We start from the raw sequence: 19,174 nt of genomic DNA, 5'->3' as shown, positions 1-19,174 counted from the left end.
AGCAGTCGGCACATCTAAACCGATATTGGTGTCTTGATTTTCTGCTGTCATGTTTATTTTACTGTTAGTTTTAAGCATTTCCGTAATGTTGTCTGCTCTCACCTCCGGGGCCATCAATGAATTACCCTCGGCAACAGCTTCCTCCCAATATTGCTCTGGTGTACCTGCATCATGTTCCACAATGAAAGCGGCTTCTTTCTGTGTTTCCACCGCTGCCAGCGCTTGCTCACGCTGCCGCTGATCCCCCGGAACTTTCCCATGTTGTGTGGTGACCACAGGAGCTAGCTCACTCTGCTGGCGGTGCCCCGGAACAGGAACTGGTTTCCCTGCCTCTCGGAATAGATCCGCTACAGTAGGGCCGATGACACGGGAGACAGCGCCCTTTTTCTTCAGGCTTGAGGAATCCGGTAGGGGAGTTTTCAAAGACCCTGAGCCAGTACCCGGGATAGCTTCTAGTTTGGCCAATTTCGCCGCTCTGGCTTTGGCGGCCGCCAACATCTGCGCGGGAGTTGCCACTGGTTTTGTTATGGTTTTTGGAGCCGCCGCCGTTTTAGGAGCCATGTCCGGGTCTCTCAAGCTGCAGCTACTGCCGGGTTTGTCGGGCTTTTCAGGATTGCGTGCCCTGTGCAAGTGAGTGCTCGAATCCGTTTCTCCACCTTGAGCCTCTTTGGTATGAACTAGGTCTGGTGAGGGGTAGGCTCTGCTTACTAGAGCCCGAAGTACCGTCAATCCGATATAGGTGCTGATGGAATATATATGCTGGTGCATTTTTTAATATTTTGTATCGTAATTATTCCAAACCTCCATAATAGATGTAAAGTCTGGTACTGCCTGGTATTGTCTAACGAAAGGGGGATTAGCTAGCGTTGTTTCTCGGCGTTCTATCTTCTCATCTTAGGAGCCTTAGTCTGTGCTGCACTGCGGTCTAGAGCACGACCGCCATCTTGCCTCCTGAGCCTGTGATTGAAACCACTGGCAGATCACAACCCACTAGTTCTAACACTAGATATATCCAACTTTGTCAGACCAGCTACTAAATGGACTTTTGATAGGAAACTCTTGGTTAATTTAGAATATGTAAGCTTTATTAAAAAATGGGTAGGAGAATTTTTTGACATGAATCAGTATAGCGCTTCTAGATTGGTTGTATGGGATTGTTTTAAGGCAGCGCTGAGAGGCGAAACTATAAGCTACGTTTCTCGTATTAAGAAAGTGCGAGAAGCTAAAAACTTAAGTTAACCCGTGATCTAATTCAAGCTGAAGAAGAGCATGTTTTAACGATATCCCAAGGTATAGACGGAAAACATATCCTACACCGGATAATTATTCTCAAAACTGAAATGAATAACTGGTTAACTAAGTGCTCTGCTGAGACATTTCAAACACATCGGAACAATCTATATGAAAACGGGGAGAGAGTGGGTAAACAATTGGCACTTCGTACTTGCCAGAAGGCCTCTTACAATGCGATACCTTGTGTAAATATAAATAATACTCAATATACTGATCCTCACGAAATAATAGAAGGGTTCCAGCAGTATTATCAAGATCTATACTCCGAAGATAACCAACAAATTGGACTTGAAACAATTAATGCAGAAAATCAATTTATTGGCGACACAGACTCAATAAATATTCTTGACAATCTATCTAACCATGACCTTGAGAACCAAATTACTATCACTGAGCTACAACTAGCACTGGCAGGTCTCGCTTCTGGAAAGGCAGCTGGTCCCGATAAAATTCCTTTGGAATTATATAAGATCTTAGGTCCAATTATACTGCCTTTTTTATTAGATCTTTTTACAGGCATACAAATAACGGGTACAACTCCAGACTCTTGGAAAGAGACAGACATAATAATTTTTCACAAAAAAAACAAACCTGTCGAGAATCCATCTTCATACCGACCTTTCTCTCTGATCAACTCAGATTCCAAACTTTATGCAAAAATTCTGGCTAACCGTCTCGGGGGGGGGGGGGGTGATTGAACATCTGGTCTCCCCCTGGCAACACAGCTTCATTCCTGGCAAGGGTACGATTGATCACATCCGCAGAGCCATTGCACTATTTGATTTGGTGTCTGCAGAGGGGGGCCAGATGTCAATGATCCTCCTCAATGCCGAAAAGGCTTTTGATCGGGTATCATGGGAGTTTTTGTGGACTATTCTACGCTTAAAAAATCTTGGAGTTAACTTTATTAGATCTATTCAAGCTATGTACTGCCAACCCAGAGCTAGGCTTCAGATTATGGGAAAGGAATCAAAGGTAATAAAGGTGTCTAGGGGAACAAGACAGGGATGTCCCTGTTCACCCCTTCTTTTCGCTCTATACATTGACCTTTTAATCAGTAAACTACTTCATAATACAGTTATCAAACCTATCTCTATAGGTAACTTTGACACAAAAATTCTAGCCTATGCCGATGATGTGGCAATTGTAACACCTGATCCCGCGGAGGCAATTCAACAAATTGAAACAATAACTCAACAATTCGGTTTATTTTCAGGTTATTCACTTAATAAAGCCAAAACAATTATTGTCTGTACTGAAAATACAAACTACAATGACCCTAGGAGAGTAGAAAGTGCTACATATCTAGGGATATGTTTAACACCGAAAGTTGAAAGGATTAATAATTTGAATTTTGATCCGCTAATTAAAACGTTAGAAAGAGATCTTAAAAGAGTTGACAGTTTACGTTTATCAATTATTGGCAGGGGTAATTTTGTAAAAATGACTATTTTTCCTAAACTTTTGTATTTGTTTCGTGTAATACCACTAATAGTAGAGGATAGCACACTCAAAACCATAGACTCACTAATTTCATCTTTTATGTGGCAATACGGGAAAATTAGGAGGTCTAATAAATATCTATCATTACCCCAGCATAGAGGCGGTTTAGCCCTTCCTAATATTTTACTATACCACTGGGCGGTTTTTCTTCAACAAATGGCTCCCATGCTCTATACAAAAGCGACCGAGTCTAGTGTAATATCACCAGTAATGCCCTCTATATATGAATTGCTATTAGGGAACAAACACCAAGGTCTCTTATTAAAACAGATAGAACCAAGTTATTTAAAAAAAAAAAATTAAAATAATTGCTAGCTCTAGGAAAGTTTGGCTAAAAATATCGAAATTTTTATCAATCCCGAAACATAATAAATATATTCCACTTTGGGACTCCTTTCTTCTTCCCCGACTAGTAAATGATGATATGGTCAAAAAATGGAATAAAGCAGGTATAAGAACGGTTTTGGATCTAGGCGAAAATATTGTAGACTTTCAATTCTCTTACCTACAGAAGAGATATAATATTCCCAACAGCCACCAATTTAAATTTCATCAAATTAAAGCGATCATGAATGCTAAAATCCCTGAGATTTCACATGAAACAATTCCTAGCCTAGATATTCTGACAATTAAAAGCGTAAAAATAGGGAAAATATATGATTTACTTCTAGAAAAAATAAATGATGATACAGAACATACTGAAACATCATGGGCTACTAGGCTTAATGATCCAAATGTAGATATTGATTATAGTTTGTTATTATTATCTAAGATAATTATGTCTTCAAATTTAAAAGCTCAGTCATATAAAACGATTTTCAATTTATATTTTACCCCAGAAAAAATATTTAAATGGGGTAAAAGAACGGATGATCTCTGTCCAAGATGCGCAAAGGGCCCTGCGGATCTAATTCATATGTTTTATGGTTGTCGGATGTGAGCCCCACTTAAAAATGATTTGAATAAATTCTCGGAAGAATTATTTGGACATCAGCTCCCGGTGTCAGCTATGCTATACATGCTGGGCTATGATAACTCACTTGGATTGAATAAAACCCAGGAATCATGTTTATGCATTTGGGTAACTGTATATAAGATGTTATTATCGGCTAGCTGGAAGGATGCAGATTCCCCAACCTTCCAAATGTGGCTGGCAAGGTTTTTGGCTATATATAATTACGAAACAGCAATCTATTCATCTTAAGGAACGCGATCTCGAATGCGGGGTCAGAAAATTTGGGAACCGGTTGAGAGATGGATGCACGGGGTTAAGGATCAAACCGCTTGATTATAAGCTATATTGTTTGGTATTAAATATATTTAATTTAGCAAAATAAGCAGGTAAAACTATTATGTCTAAGCAGTATTATATGCCTTTGTTGATTCCTCTAAGCTTCTAGTACTCTACTTTCCCATCTCTGGAACTTGTATTCATTTTCTGTTTTGTATATATTTTAAGCTGCTTATATGGATGATAATGTTATAGGGCCCGATTCACAGAATGAACTTAAGACTCAATCCTAAATTTACTACTATTTTGGTATTCACAGAATGCACTTACTCATTTTGGCATTCACAGAATGCACTTACTACTTTTGGCATTCACAGAATGAACTTACTACTTTTGGTATTCACAGAAGTTAGGATTTTGTCTTAAGTTTGTCTTAAGACAGACTTAAGACAGACTTAAGACAAACTTAAGACAGACTTAAGACAGACTTAAGACAAAATCCTAACTTCTGTGAATACCAAAAGTAGTAAGTTCATTCTGTGAATACCAAAAGTAGTAAGTGCATTCTGTGAATGCCAAAAGTAGTAAGTGCATTCTGTGAATACCAAAATAGTAGTAAGTTTAGGATTGAGTCTTAAGTTCATTCTGTGAATCGGGCCCATAGTATCTATGACTGTGAATATGTGATGCTGTTCAATAAATACATTTAAAAAAAGGAATATGGCTGAGTTGCCAAGATATGTACATTATTGTGAAATTCTTATATGCACAAGTCACTTTATTCTAGGATGGGAATATTCTCATGTACTGTAAACCTAACGTCTACTATTTCTTAGAAACTGTAATGTAAGGAAGTGTAGAGTAAGTGATTAACAGGTATTTTCTCTGTTTTCCCAGAATAATTAAACTGTAACTTTTTGATCTTATGCACATGTCACTTTAAAGAGAACTAGTTTAGTTCCCTAATTATCGGAAAAGATAACTATTTAACGATTGCGATTTTGCACTTTTGAACTCTTGCACATGATATTTTTTTTTGCACTGCGCACTTTAACATGAAGTATTAACATAAGTTGTACCCAGATTATAACTGATTGCTGTAACAACTGTTTATCTTTTTAAACTATTTATATAAAATCGTGTTCCTCCATTTGAGTATAAATGTCATATTGAGGGTCGGGTCGTGAAGCAATTCCTAATAAATTGCTTAGTTAGTGGAGCTTAATATATCTGTGTTTATGATGATTATTCTGTAAATGTGCAATAATATGTCATTTTTTTGTGTTTTATTGTTCTGCTTATATGGTTGTGTAACACAAACCGAATAAAAGCCTTTTGAACTGAACTGAGTATGTACAAATGCCTTCATGGACACATTCACCCTTTTTGGCACTATGCATGTGTGTTATCACAGTCTACCCCTATGTTGGAAATTGTTCTGCAGGGTATTTGGGCACATGACTCACTATTCTGAGCATTGTACCTAAGGGTTTTGAACCCTATTTCTTCCATGATAGACTACATCTTGGAGGTCTGCCCACCACCTGGACATTCATATCAGCCCAGGGATGTACGTGACAGTGTATGTTCTATTTCGCTCTCTTTGTTTGGTGGGCTATTACATCACTAGACACTATAGTATCAAAATGGTTGGGTGTGTATTTGGTAAGCAAACTCCTTGGGTGGGTATGCATGTGGAATTTGACATCACACCCACATGTGGTGTGTCACACAGTGTGTGACAGTAATCCATCCTCCAGGGAGTGGGGCACTGCTGTAAGTGATGTCTTGCTATGGCACTGTCATGAAAGTCACAAGTTAGGGGTGTGCACATTACCCCATGTAGTTGTGGTATGGTGATGATGATATACACACCCTATATCTGAGAAGTGCTTGGAATCCTGTGCACCCACCCCTCATCTGTCTGGACATCGCTGGGAGTCATCTGCACCCACCCCCATACTGTTGGCTTATGCTGGGAGTCCTCTGCACCCACCCTTCATCTGTCTGGACACTGCTGGGAGTAATATCCACCCACCTCTTACCGTTGGCCTATGCTGGGAGTCCTCTGCACCCACCCCTCTTCTGTCTGGACATTGCTGGGAGTCCTCTGCACCCACCCCTCATCAGTCTGGACACAGCTGGGAGTCATATCCACCCACCCCTCATCTGTCTGGACACTGCTGGGAGTCATATCCACCCACCCCCATACTGTTGGCCTATGCTGGGAGTCCTCTGCACCCACCCCTCATCTGCCTGGACGCTGCTGGGAGTCATATACACCCACCCCTCATTTGTCTGGACACTGCTGGGAGTCATATCCACCCACCCCATACTCTTGGCCTTTGCTGGGAGTCCTCAGCACCCACCCCTCATCTGTCTGGACACTGCTGGGAGTCATATACACCCACCCCCATACTGTTGGCCTATGCTGGGAGTTCTCTGCACCCACCCCTCATCTGTCTGGACACTGCTGGGAGTCATATCCACGCCCCCCTCATCTGTCTGGACACTGCTGGGAGTCATATCCACCCACCCCCATACTGTTGGCCTATGCTGGGAGTCCTCTGCACCCACCCGTCATCTGTCTGAACACTGCGGGGAGTCCTCTGCACCCACCCCTCATCTGTCTGGACACTGCTGGGAGTCTTCTGCACCCACCCCTCATCTGTCTAGACACTGCTGGGAGTCCTCTGCACCCACCCCCATGCTGTTGGCCTATGCTGGGAGTCCTCTGCACCCACCCCTCATCTGTCTGAACACTGCTGGGAATCATATCCACCCACACCCATACTGTTGGCCTATGCTGGGAGTCCTCTGCACCCACCCCTCATGTGTATGGACACTGCTGAGAGTCATATCCACCCACCCCTCATCTGTCTGGACACTGCTGGGAGACAAATCCACATACCCCCCTACTGTTGGCCTATGCTGGGAGTCCTCTGCACCCATCCTTCATCTGTCTGGACACTGCTGGGAGTCATATCCACCCACCCCTCATCTGTATAGACACTGCTGGGAGTTCTCTGCACCCCCTCATCTGTCTGGACACTGCTGCGAGTCCTATCCACCCACCCCTCTTCTGTCTGGACACTGCTGGGAGGAGTCCTCTACACCCACCCCATACTGTTCGCCTATGCTCGGAGTCCTCTGCACCCACCCCATATCTGTCTGGACACTGCTGGGAGTCATAACAACCCACCCATCATCTGTCTGGACACTGCTGGGAATCCTTTGCACCCACCCCTCATCTGTCTGGACACTGCTGGGAGACCCCTGCACCGATCCCCATACTGTTGGCCTATGCTGGGAGTCCTCTGCACCCATCCCTCATTTGTCTGGACAGGGCTGGGAATCATATTTACCCACCCCCATACTGTTGGCCTATGCAGGGACTCCTCTGCACCCACCCTTCATCTGTCTGGACACTGCTGGGAGTCATATCCACCCACCCCTCATCTGTCTGGACACTGCTGGGAGTCATAAGCACCCACCCCCCTACGGTTGGCCTATGCTGGGAGTCCTCTGCACCCACTCCTCATCTGTCTGGACACTGCTGGGAGTCATATCCACCCACCCCTCATCTGTCAGTACACTTCTGGTAGTCATATCCACCCACCCCTCATCTGTCTAGACACTGCTGGGAGTCATATCCACCCACCCACATACTGTTGGCCTACGCTGGGAGTCCTCTGCACCCACCCCTCATCTGTCTGGACATTGCCGGGAATCCTCTGCACCCACCCCTCATCTGTCTAGACACTGCTGGGAGTACTATGTGCCCACCCCCATACTGTTAGCCTATGCTGGGAGTCCTCTGCACCTACCCCTCACCTGTCTGGACACTGGTGGGAGTCATATCCACCCACTCCCATACTGTTGGCCTATGCTGGGAGTCCTTTGCACACACCCCTCATCTGTCTGGACACTGCTGGGAGTCCTCTGCACCCACCCCTCATCTGTCTGGACACTGCTGGGAGTCCTCTGCACCCACCCCCATGCTGTTGGCCTATGCTGGGAGTCCTTGGCACCCAACCCTCATCTGTCTGGACACTGCTGGGAGTCATATCCACCAACACCCATACTGTTGGCCTATGCTGGGAGTCCTCTGCACCCACCCCTCATCTGTATGGACACTGCTGGGAGTCATATCCACCCACCCCTCATCTGTCTGGACACTGCTGGGAGTCATATCCGCCCACCCCCATCTTGTTGGCATAAGCTGGGAGTCATCTGCACCCACCCCTCATCTGTCTGGACACTGCTGGGATTCATATCCACCCACCCCTCATCTGTCTGGACACTGCTGGAGTCCTCTGCACCGACCCCTCATCTGTCTGGATACTGCTGTGAGTCCTCTGCACCCACCCCTCATCTGTCTGGACACTGCTGGAAGTACTCTACACCTACCTCCACACTGTTGATCTATGATGGGAGTCCTCTGCACCCACCCCTCATCTGTCTGGACACTGCTGGAAGTCATATCCACCCATCCCTCTTCTGTCAGGAAACTGCTGGGAGTGGACTTATGTCGTGACAATGCATACTTTTACAAAGCATACCTTTACAAAGCATTTTTTACACCGCAACATCTATTACAACGCATTCCATTACAACGCATGCCTTTACAACAAATTCTTTGAAACTACCTTTACAACACATTCCACTACAATGCATACTACATTTACAACGCATACCATTCCAACGCATACCATTACATTGCATGTATGGTAAGTATTGGAAAGTGTAGGGGTAAAAATTACTATTCTAACTCCAGGGGGTGCAGCAGTAGGGTAAGTGTTGGATAGTGTAGGGGTAAAAACTACTATTCTAACTCCAGGGGGTGCAACAGTAGGGTAAGTGTTGGATAGTGTAGGTATGCGTTGTAATGGTATGCGTTGTAATGACTGCGTTGTAATAACATGCATTGTAGTGGTATGCGTTGTAGTGACATACGTTGTAATGGTTGCGTTGTAATGGTATGCGTTGTAATGGATGTTGCATTGTAAAAGTTTTGTTGTAAAGGTAGTGCGTTGTAAAAGTTGCGTTGTAAGTGTTGTTTCCCCTGGGAGTCCTCTGCACCCACCCCCATGCTGTTGGCCTATGCTGGGAGTCCTCTGCACCCACCCCTTATCTGTCTGGACACTGCTGGGAGTCATATCCACCCACACCCATCTTGTTGGCCTATGCTGGGAGTCCTCTGCACCCCCCTCATCTGTATGGACACTGCTGGGAGTCATATCCACCCACCCCTCATCTGTCTGGACACTGCTGGGAGTCATATCCACCCACCCCCATACTGTTGGCCTATGCTGGGAGTCCTCTGCACCCACCCTCTTCTGTCTGAACACTGCTGGGAGTCCTCTGCACCCACCACTCATCTGACTGGACACAGCTGGGAGTCCTCTGCACCAACCCCTCATCTGTCTTGACACTGCTGGGAGTCCTCTAAACCCATCCCCATACTGTTGGTCTATGCAGTTAGTCCTCTGCACCCACCCCTCATCTGTCTGGACACTGCTGGGAGTCATATCCACCCACCCCTCATCCGTCTAGACACTGCTGGGAGTCCTCTGCACCCACCACTCATCTGACTGGACACAGCTGGGAGTCCTCTGCACCAACCCCTCATCTGTCTGGAAACTACTGGGAGTCCTCTAAACCCAACCCCATACTGTTGTTCTATGCAGTTAGTCCTTTGCACCCACCCCTCATCTGTCTGGACACTGCTAGGAGTCATATCCACCCAGACCATACTGTTGGACTATGCTGGGAGTCCTCTGCACCCACCCCTCTTCTGTATGGACACTGCTGGGAGTCATATCCACCGACCCCTCATCTGTCTGGACACTGCTGGGAGTCATATCTGCCCACCCCCATACTGTTGGCATAAGCTGGGAGTCCTCGGCACCCACCCCTCATCTGTCTGGACACTGCTGGGAGTCATATCTACCCACCCCTCATCTGGCTGGACACTGCTGGGAGTCCTCTGCACCCACCCCTCATCTGTCTGGATACTGCTGGGAGTCCTCTGCACCCACCCCTCATCTGTCTTGACACTGCTGGGAGTCCTCTACACCTACCCCCACACTGTTGATCTATGCTGGGAGTCCTCTGCACCCACCCCTCATCTGTCTGGACACTGCTGGAAGTCATATCCACCCACCCTTCATCTGTCAGGACACTGCTGGGAGTCCTCTGCACCCACCCCTTATCTGTCTGGACACGACTGGCAGTCCTCTGCACCCACCCCTTCATCTTTCTGCACACTGCTGGGAGTCCTCTGCACCCAGCACTCATCTGTCTGGACACTGCTGGGAGTGGATGTATGTCATTACAACGCATACTTTTACAACGCATACCTTTACAAAGCATTTTTTACACCGCAACATCCATTACAACGCATTTCATTACAACGCATGCCATTACAACGAATTCTTTGAAACTACCTTTACAACACATTCCACCCCTCATCTGTCTGGACACTGCTGGGAGTCCTCTGCACCCATCCCTCATCTGTCTGGACACTGCTGGGAGTCCTCTGTGCCTACCCCCATGATGTTGGCCTATGCTGGGAGTCCTCTGCACGCACCTCTAATCTTTCTGGACCCTGCTGACAGTCATATCCACCCACACCCATACGGTTGGCCTAAGCTGGGTGTCCTCTGCACCCACCCCTCATCTGTATGGACACAGCTGGGAGTCATATCCACCCACCCCATATCTGTCTGGACACTGCTGGGAGTCATATCCACCCACCCCCATACTGTTGACGTATGCTTGGAGTCCTCTGCACCCTCCCCTAATCTGTCTGGACACTGCGGGGAGTCATATCCACCCACCCCTCATCTTTCTGGACACTGCTGGTAGTCCTCTGCACCCACCCGTCATCTGTCTGGACATTGCTGGGAGTCTTCTACACCCACCCCCATTCTGCTGTTCTGTGCTGGGAGTCCTCTGCACCCACCCCTCATCTGTCTAAACACTGCTGGGAGTCATACCAACCCACCACCATACTGTTGGCCTATGCTTGGAGTCCTCTGCACCCACCCCTCATCTGTCTGGACACTGCTGGGAGTCATATCCACCCACCCCTCATCAATCAATCAATCAATCAATCAATCAAAACACTTGTATAGCGCGCTACTCACCCGGAAGGGTCTCAAGGCGCTTGGGGGAAGGGGGCCGCTACTGCTCGAACAGTCAGGTCTTGAGTTGTCTCCTGAAGGCGAGGTGGTCCTGGGTCAGCCAAAGGTGTATGGGGAGGGAGTTCCATGTCTTGGCCGCCAGGTAGGAGAAGGATCTGCCTCCGGCGGTGGCTCTGCGGATGCGTGGTACTGCGGCGAGGGCAAGGCTGGCGGACCGTAGCTGGTGGGTGGGCGAGTGGAAGGTCAGGCGGTCGTTGAGGTACTTGGGGCCCAGGTTGTGGAGAGATTTGTGTGCGTGGGTGAGGAGCCTGAACGTGATCCTCTTGTTGACGGGGAGCCAGTGCAGGTTCCTCAGGTGGCCGAAGATGTGGCTGCGTCGAGGGATGCCCAGGATGAGTCGGGCGGAGGCGTTCTGGATGCGCTGTAGTCTTTTCTGTAGTTTGGCTGTGGTTCCGGCGTAGAGGGTGTTTCCATAGTCCAGCCGACTGGTGATGAGGGCCTGGGTGACCGTCTTCCTGGTTTAGATCGGGATCCATCGGAAAATCTTGCGGAGCATGCGGTGGGTGTGAAAGCATGAAGAGGAGACGGCGTTGACTTGTCTGGTCATCGAGAGGGAGGAGTCCAGGATGAAGCCCAGGTTGCGTGTGTGGTCTGTTGGCTTGGGGGCGGTGCCCAGGGCTGGGGGCCACCAGGAGTCGTCCCAGGCAGAGGGTGATGGTCCGAGGATGAGGACTTCCGTCTTGTCTGAGTTCAGTTTCAAGCGGCTGTTCTTCATCCACTCGGCGACGTCTTTCATCCCTTCGTGGAGGCTGGTTCTGGTGGTGTCGGGGTCTCTGGTGAGGGAGAGGATCAGCTGGGTGTCGTCGGCATATGAGATGATGTTGAGGTTGTGTTGGCGTGCGATGGCTGCGAGAGGTCTCATGTAGACGTTGAAGAGGGTGGAGCTGAGTGATGATCCTTGTGGGGCGCCGCAGATGACTTCGGTGGCCTCGGAGCGAAATGGGGGGAGGCGGACTCTCTGTGTTCTTCCCGCGAGGAACGAGATGATCCACTTCAATGCCTTCTCTTGGATGCCGGTGTTGATGAGGCGTTGGACTAGGGTGTGGTGGCAGACAGTGTCGAATGCTGCGGAGAGGTCCAGGAGGATGAGGGCCGCTGTTTCCCCGTTGTCGAGAAGGGCTCGGATGTCGTTGGTGGCTGCGATGAGGGCGGTCTCGGTGCTTTGGTTGGCTCTGAAACCGGACTGCGAGGGGTCGAGGGATTCGTTTGTCTCGAGGAAGGCGGCAAGCTGTCTGTTGGCGATCTTCTCGATGACTTTGGCAGGAAAAGGGAGGAGCGAGATGGGGCAGAAGTTTTTGAGGTCGGTGGGGTCCGCTGTTGGTTTCTTCAGTAGGGCGCTGAGCTCAGCATGCTTCCAACTCTCTGAGAAGGTGGAGGTGTCGAAGGAGGTGTTGATGACGTCTGGGAGCTGGGGTGCGATGGTGGAGTCGGCCCTGTTGAAGACGTGGTGGGGGCAGGGGTCAGTCGGAGATCCGGAGTGGATGGTGTTCATCGTGCGGGCTGTGTCTTCGGTGGTCACTGCGGTCCAGGTGCGGAGGGTCGTGGTGGGGTGCGTTGGTTCGGCGGTTGGGTGCGAGGATGGCGTGCCGAAGCTGCTGTGGATATCGGCAATCTTACGGTGGAAGAACGAGGCGAGGGAGTCGCAGAGATCTTGTGAAGGGGTGATGTCATTGTTGCCGGTGCTTGGATTGGAGAACTCCTTGATGATGCTGAAGAGTTCCTTGCTGTCGTGGGCGTTGTTGTCCAGTCGATCCTTCAGTGATTTCTTCTTGGTGGTGCGGATGAGCTGGTGGTGCTTGCGGGTCGCGTGTTTGAGGGCGGCCATGTTGTCAGTGGTCCGGTCGAGGAGCCAGGCATTCTCGAGGGTGCGGCAGGTCTTTTTGGAGTCCTTGAGTTCGTCGGTGAACCTGGGGGCCTTCTTGCTTCTGGGTTTGCTGGGAGGGTTCTTCAGTGGTGCGAGGTCATTGGCGCAGGCTGTCAGCCACTGCATGAAGTTACGGGCTGCTTCGTTAGGGTCCGGTGTGCTGGCGGGTGGGTTCAGGCTGAGGGAGGTGGTGAGCTGGTCGGCGGTGATCTTGCTCCAGCTTCTGTGAGGAACCTGTTGCGGGTGGTGGTGGGTTGTGGTTTTTCTGAAGCTGAAGTGGACGCAGCTGTGGTCGGTCCAGTGAACTCCGGTGGAGTGGCTGAAGGGGTTGTGCTTGCTGGATGAGAAGACGGAGTCAAGTGTGTGGCAGGAGTAGTGGGTGGGGGTGTTGACCAGTTGCTTGAGTCCGAGGTTTGCGAGGTTGTCTAGCAGGGCGGTGGTGTTGCGGTCCTTGTTGTTCACCAGGTGGAAGTTGAGGTCCCCTAAGAGGATGTAGTCGGTGGAGGGGAGGGCGTTTGGGCTGATGAAGTCTGTGATATCTTCGCTGAATTGTGTGCATGGTCCCGGGGGTCTGTAGATGAGGGTGCCTCTGAGGGTCGTCTTTGGGTCGGTGTGAATCTGGAAGTGGAGGTGCTCGGCGGCGGCAAAGGTGTCGTAGGAGTCGGTCGTGTCATCTGTCTGGACACTGCTGGGAGTCCTCTGAACCCACCCCTCATCTGTCTGGACACTGCTGGGAGTCCTCTGCCCCCACCCCTCATCTGTCTGGATCCTGCTGGGAGTCCTCTGCACCCACCCACCATATGTCTGGACACTGCTGGGAGTCATATCCACCCCCCCATACTGTTGGCATATGCTGTGAGTCCTCTGCACCCACCCCTCATCTGTCTGTACATTGCTATGAGTCATATCCACCCACCCCTCATCTGTCTGGACCACTGCTGGGAGTCATACCCACCCACCCCCATACCGTTGGCCTATGCTGGAAGTCCTCTGCACCCACCCCTCATCTGTCTGGACAATGCTGGGAGTCATATCCACCCACTCTCATCTGTCTGGACACTGCTGGGAGTCATATTCACCCACCCCTCATCTATCTGGACACTGCTGGGAGTCCTCTGCACCCACCACTCATATGTCTGGACACTGCTGGGAGTCCTCTGCATCCACCCCCATACTGTTGGCCTATGCTGGGAGTCCTCTGCACCCACTCCTCATCTGTCTGGACACTGCTGGGAGTCATATCCTCCTACCTCCATACTGTTGGCCTATGCTGGGATTCCTCTGCACCCACCCCTCATCTGTCTGGACACTGCTAGGTGTCCTCCACACCCACCCCTCATCTGTCTGGACACTGTTGGGAGTCCTCTGCACCCACCCCCATACTGTTGGCCTATGTTGGGATTCCTCTGCACCCATCCCTCATCTGTCTGGACACTGCACAGGAGTCAATTCCTCCCGACCCCATACTGTTGGCCTATGCTGGGAGTCCTCTGTACCCACTGCTCATCTGTCCAGACACTGCTGGGAGTCATATCTAACCACCCCCATACTGTTGACCTATGCAGGGAGTCCTCTGCACCCACTCCTCATCTGTCTGGACACTGCTGGGAGTCATATCTACCCACCCCTCATCTGTCTGTACACTGCTGGTAGTCATATTCACCCACCCCTCATCTGTATGGACACTGCTGTGAGTCCTCTGTAACCCACTCCTCATCTGTCTGGACATTGCCGGGAATCATATCCACCCACCCCCACACTGTTGGCTTATGCTGGGAGTCATCTGCACCCACCCCTCATCTGACTGGACACTGCTGAGAGTCATATCCACCCACCCCTCATCTGTCTGGACACTGCTGGGAGTCCTCTGCACCCACCCCTCATCTGTCTGGAAGCTGCTGGGAGTCCTCTGCCCCCACCCCTCATCTGTCTGGACACTGCTGGGAGTCCTCTGCACCCACCCCTCATCTGTCTGGACACAGCTGGAAGTCCCCTGCGCCCACCCCCATGCTGTTGGCCTATGCTGGGAGTCCTCTGCACGCACCTCTCATCTTTCTTGACACTGCTGGCAGTCATATCCACCCACACCCATACTGTTGGCCTAAGCTGGGAGTCCTCTGCACCCACCCCTCATCTGTATGGACACTGCTGGGAGTCATATCCACCCACCCCATATCTGTCTGGACACTGCTGGGAGTCATATCCACCCACCCCCATACTGTTGACGTATGCTTGGAGTCATATCCACCCACCCCTCATCTATCTGGACACTGCTGGGAGTCCTCTGCACCCACCACTCATATGTCTGGACACTGCTGGGAGTCCTCTGCATCCACCCCCATACTGTTGGCCTATGCTGGGAGTCCTCTGCACCCACTCCTCATCTGTCTGGACACTGCTGGGAGTCATATCCTCCTACCTCCATACTGTTGGCCTATGCTGGGAGTCCTCTGCACCCACCCCTCATCTGTCTGGACACTGCTAGGTGTCCTCCACACCCACCCCTCATCTGTCTGGACACTGTTGGGAGTCCTCTGCACCCACCCCCATACTGTTGGCCTATGTTGGGAGTCCTCTGCACCCATCCCTCATCTGTCTGGACACTGCACGGGAGTCAATTCCTCCCGACCCCATACTGTTGGCCTATGCTGGGAGTCCTCTGTACCCACTGCTCATCTGTCCAGACACTGCTGGGAGTCATATCTAACCACCCCCATACTGTTGACCTATGCAGGGAGTCCTCTGCACCCACTCCTCATCTGTCTGGACACTGCTGGGAGTCATATCTACCCACCCCTCATCTGTCTGTACACTGCTGGTAGTCATATCCACCCACCCCTCATCTGTATGGACACTGCTGTGAGTCCTCTGTAACCCACTCCTCATCTGTCTGGACATTGCCGGGAATCATATCCACCCACCCCCACACTGTTGGCTTATGCTGGGAGTCCTCTACACCCACCCTTCATCTGACTGGACACTGCTGAGAGTCATATCCACCCACCCCTCATCTGTCTGGACACTGCTGGGAGTCCTCTGCACCCACCCCTCATCTGTCTGGAAGCTGCTGGGAGTCCTCTGCACCCACCCCTCATCTGTCTGGACACTGCTGGGAGTCCTCTGCACCCACCCCTCATCTGTCTGGACACTGCTGGTAGTCATATCCACCCACCCCTCATCTGTATGGACACTGCTGTGAGTCCTCTGTAACCCACTCCTCATCTGTCTGGACATTGCCGGGAGTCATATCCACCCACCCCCACACTGTTGGTTTATGCTGGGAGTCCTCTGCACCCACCCCTCATCTGGCTGGACACTGCTGAGAGTCATATTCACCCACCCCTCATCTGTCTGGACACTGCTGGGAGTCCTCTGCACCCACCCCTCATCTGTCTGGAAGCTGCTGGGAGTCCTCTGCCCCCACCCCTCATCTGTCTGGACATTGCTGGGAGTCCTCTGCACCCACCCCTCATCTGTCTGGACACAGCTGGAAGTCCCCTGCGCCCACCCCCATGCTGTTGGCCTATGCTGGGAGTCCTCTGCATGCACCTCTCATCTTTCTTGATACTGCTGGCAGTCATATCCACCCAGACCCATACTGTTGGCCTAAGCTGGGAGTCCTCTGCACCCACCCCTCATCTGTCTGTACACTGCTGGTAGTCATATCCACCCACCCCTCATCTATATGGACACTGCTGTGAGTCCTCTGTAACCCACTCCTCATCTGTCTGGACATTGCCGGGAATCATATCCACCCACCCCCACACTGTTGGCTTATGCTGGGAGTCCTCTGCACCCACCCCTCATCTGTCTGGACATGGCTGGGAGTCCTCTGCACCCACCCCTCATCTGTCTGGACACTGCTGGTAGTCATATCCACCCACCCCTCATCTGTATGGACACCGCTGTGAGTCCTCTGTAACCCACTCCTCATCTGTCTGGGCATTGCCGGGAGTCATATCCACCCAACCCCACACTGTTGGCTTATGCTGGGAGTCCTCTGCACCCACCCCTCATCTGACTGGACACTGCTGAGAGTCATATCCACCCACCCCTCATCTGTCTGGACACTGCTGGGAGTCCTCTGCACCCACCCCTCATCTGTCTGGAAGCTGCTGGGAGTCCTTTGCACCCACCCCTCATCTGTCTGGACACTGCTGGGAGTCCTCTGCACCCACCCCTCATCTGTCTGGACACAGCTGGAAGTCCCCTGCGCCCACCCCCATGCTGTTGGCCTATGCTGGGAGTCCTCTGCACGCACCTCTCATCTTTCTTGACACTGCTGGCAGTCATATCCACCCACACCCATACTGTTGGCCTAAGCTGGGAGTCCTCTGCACCCACCCCTCATCTGTATGGACACTGCTGGGAGTCATATCCACCCACCCCATATCTGTCTGGACACTGCTGGGAGTCATATCCACCCACCCCCATACTGTTGACGTATGCTTGGAGTCCTCTGCACCCACCCCTAATCTGTCTGGACACTGCTGGGAGTCATATCCACCCACCCCTCATCTGTCTGGACACTGCTGGTAGTCCTCTGTACCCACCCCTCATCTGTTTGGACACTGCTGGGAGTCCTCTGCACCCCCCCTCATCTGTCTGGACATTGCTGGGAGTCCTCTACACCCACACCCATATTGTTGTTCTGTGCTGTGAGTCCTCTGCACCCACCCCTCATCTGTCTGAACACTGCTGGGAGTCATACCAACCCACCACCATACTGTTGGCCTATGCTGGGAGTCCTCTGCACCCACCCCTCATCTGTCTGGACACTGCTGGGAGTCATATCCACCCACCCTTCATCTGTCTGGACACTGCTGGGAGTTCTCTGAACCCACCCCTCATCTGTCTGGACACTACTGGGAGTCCTCTGTGCCCACCCCTCATCTGTCTGGATCCTGCTGGGAGTCCTCCGCACCCACCCCCATACTGTTGGTGTTGGACAGGCCTCTTGGCAGGCCCGACCCCTCCCCGCATGGCGAGTCGCGGACCACTGCTACCCCTGTTCCCCGGACAAGAACCACACCTGCAACCCGTCGGGTCAACACCCAGCTCTTCCCCGATGGAACCCCGGCTCATAACACTAACATTCTCGGCTGGCCCGGGTCCCTTCCCGAACCACCGTCTCTGGCCCAGCCTCCATCTTAGACCCTCCACGACCAGGCCTCGTGGCCTCGGGTCGACCTTAGCCTCCGGCCCAGCCAAGCCACGACATCGAGGCACCACCGTCCACCCAGGGGGTAAAGAGACCACTTGGCGAGTCAATGGAAGAAGGAGTGTCGATGGCTCCCCTCCGCCAGGTTTCGATCGCCCCCAGCCTCCCTGGGCGCTGGCTCCACCCCCCTGCTGGGTGTCTGGACTCCCTCATCCCGGACCTCCCGACCTCCAAGTGCGAGGGTCCGGACATCAAAGGGCTGAAGGACTGGGTTCTCTAAGACCCAGCGGTGCCAGGGCACAACACCTGAAACCTTCGTGGGTAACCTGCTCCGGCGTACAAGTCACAGAGACACGGGACACTTCCTTCGGCGTCAAAGATTCAAGGTTTATTTGCTGCAGGGAACACAGAAATCACAGGAAGTACATCGAGTGTAGTTCGGGGAGACTGCTTCAAATTGGTTCTTTGGATCGCTCCTTTTATACAGTTTTTACCCATAGGATAACATTGGACACAAAAGTTTACAACCCGGTGCCCACAATTAGCCCCAGAGGGGTCGCTTTGGTCACTTTAAAACACACAAGGTCCGGAACATAAGTGCGGAAACATTTGGCGGTTCCCAACTGTAAAAACCATCTTCCCACCATTAGCAAATTCCAATCAGCAGTAAAATAGATCGAAATAGGGAAAAAGACAGATGCAGAGGAAGACGGAGACAGTGGGGAGATCGGAAAGGGTGTAAAAGGGGAGGTATCGGGAAACACGAGATACAGGCATCAAAGGGACGTGCCTAATGAGATGCACGGCTGAGACAATAAGCCCGTGCGGCAAGATGAGCCTCGAGCGGCGCCATCTGCCTTACAGAAGCAACCCCCTCGTCATAAAGACACTTACAAAGAACATGTGTCTTCCGC

The sequence above is a fragment of the Lissotriton vulgaris genome, chromosome 4_1, assembly GCF_964263255.1.
Source record: "Lissotriton vulgaris chromosome 4_1, aLisVul1.2, whole genome shotgun sequence".
NCBI classification, from domain to species: Eukaryota; Metazoa; Chordata; class Amphibia; order Caudata; family Salamandridae; genus Lissotriton; species Lissotriton vulgaris.
Note: the sequence above shows the minus strand (reverse complement) of the source record.